Genomic DNA, 2,403 nt, shown 5'->3' with positions numbered 1-2,403 from the left:
TGTGCTTAAAAGAAAAGAAAGTATAAGGGAGGGGAAAAAGGAATACTTACAGGGCATGAGAGAAATAAGCGATGAATAAAGAAGCACAGACAAGAAGAAATTCAGTAAGGGGACTTTTGTCTTACTCATCTTTGCATCTCAATTCTTGGCATGCAGCTTAGCATACAGTAGACACTCAATAAATGTTTATCAAATAAAACTAAAGAGGATAGAAAGAAAGGGCTGAGGGGTGCCTGGCTGGCTCAGTCGGAAGAACATGCGGCTCTTGATCTCAGGGTCATGAGTTTGAGTCCCACGTTAGGTGTAGAGATTACTTAAGTAAATAAATAAACTCTAAAAAAGAAAAAAGAAAGGGCTGAGAATTTCAATGAATATACTTCTTAGAAATCAGGGGTGCCTGGGTGGCTCAGTTGGTTAAGTGACTGCCTTCGGCTCAGGTCATGATCCCAGAGTCCTGGGACTGAGTCCCGCATTGGGCTCCCTGCTCAGCGGGGAGTCTGCTTCTCCCTCTGACCCTACCCCCTCTTGTGCTCTCTTTCTCTTAAATAAAATAAAATCTTTAAAAAAAATCATTATATGGTTCACATGGCTATGGATTCAAAATGAGCAACTTAATCTCATTTCTTCTGTGAGTTTAGCCAAGTTCATTAACCTTTTGGTTAATTAACTATAGGTTCTTGATCTAAAAAATAAACTATTTGAACTGGATTATTTTTAGGGTCTCTTCCTTATTCTCTACAGAAATAGTAACCAAATATAGGTAAATAAAATCAAAGGAAGGTTCTCAGCTTAAATGCTGCTTAAACTAAATCAATGGTCAGCAGATGCAATTTATATATTTTTGTACAACTGAGGCAAATTAGTCCCTTTACTGTTCATATGATACAAGCAGTCATTCAAAGAAACATCTAGATAGGTCTCAACCTCTCAGAAGAGCAGTATTAGGAAAGCATTCTAAGCATTTCTGCCCCAATTTTTTTCTGGCTAGGTGTATCTTACTGAAATGAGCAGTGTCTTTTACTCCATAGATTTTTGTTTAGTATGAATGATACCAAGTAATATTGGGACACTACACAAAATAATACAGAAGGATACTGCTAAGAAAGAAAAAGGTGATTATTTTTCCATTTTACAAAGTAACGATTCTGTTCAAGAGACAGAGTGGATTTTTTTTTTTTTTTAAGGGGGAAAGTTACTAGGAGAACAAGCAGATATTTCTCCATTTTTTTATGGTAAATAAGAAGGTCTCAAACTATACTATACTGACAACTATACTATATTATGCAAAACAAAAAGAAAACAACATTAAAAGAAAATATGGCTTCATGAAATAGGAGCTGAAGTGGAAAAGACTTCCTGTGTAAAAATTTTTTAATCACACAGTGATAATTAAAAGTAATAAAAAGAATGATGGGAAGCGGCACCATGAAATCTGGGTGTGTTAATTTCATTTAGAGATTACTATAAAAGAACACAGAAGAAACAGATCTTCCAGAGCCACTTCAAGTATGAGCCTATGAGACTCTTTCCTCTTTACTTTACACACACACACACACGAAGTGTATACTATGTGTCTTCATATCATCGTAATTCAGCGTATTTCAAAGTCAGAAGATTAGGAAAACGAATGTTCCCTGCAGGTCAGGGTTTTGATGACTGGCAAAACACTAGCAGGCTTGCATTGCAGTTGTCTGAGCCACACCCAGTCTGCAGTTAAATATAGAATTTAGTTTCTGGAACTATTGGTCTTCTTAACCTTCACAGTCCAAGTATTCCCTGAAAAAATTAACAGTAAAAAGGAAAAAGCAAAGAGACTGAAACCAAAATCCAAGTACTAATAAGCTGTCCTGGGAAGAGTTCCAAAATGCAGTAAATACAAGAGAATTAAATTACAGAAGCCTCAAGCAACATTCTAGAAACACACTTTACAAACTGATTTGTCTCTTCTATGCTGATTCTACCAGGATGTATAACACACTTATATAAAATGTATTTGTGTACTAGACCCATGTCTCTAATTCAGATTATATATTCAGGCTGTATAACATGTCAGGTTAACAGCAGTGACACCAAATTTAGAGCTATGATTTAATTTTGGTTTGTTATAGTATTGTGGTTGTGATGCTATTTTTGCTCATGAAGAGGTACTTTTATCCTAAGAAGCTATTTTTAGATGCTTAAATTGTGGGGGAAGAGACACTCTCAAGCTAAAATTTTTAATACGGATTCTTTCCTGTTGAGGAGAATATTTTGGGTTTATTTTATTTTTTTTATTCTTATGTTAATCCCCATACATTACATCATTAGTTTTAGATGTAGTGTTCCATGAATCATTGTTTGTGCATAACACCCAGTGCTCCATGCAGAATGTGCCCTCCTCAATACCCACCACCAGGCTAACCC

This window comes from Leptonychotes weddellii, chromosome 2 (assembly GCF_054177405.1).
Source record: "Leptonychotes weddellii isolate Sample4059 chromosome 2, ASM5417740v2, whole genome shotgun sequence".
Classification (NCBI taxonomy): domain Eukaryota; kingdom Metazoa; phylum Chordata; class Mammalia; order Carnivora; family Phocidae; genus Leptonychotes; species Leptonychotes weddellii.
This window is presented reverse-complemented; position numbering follows the sequence as displayed.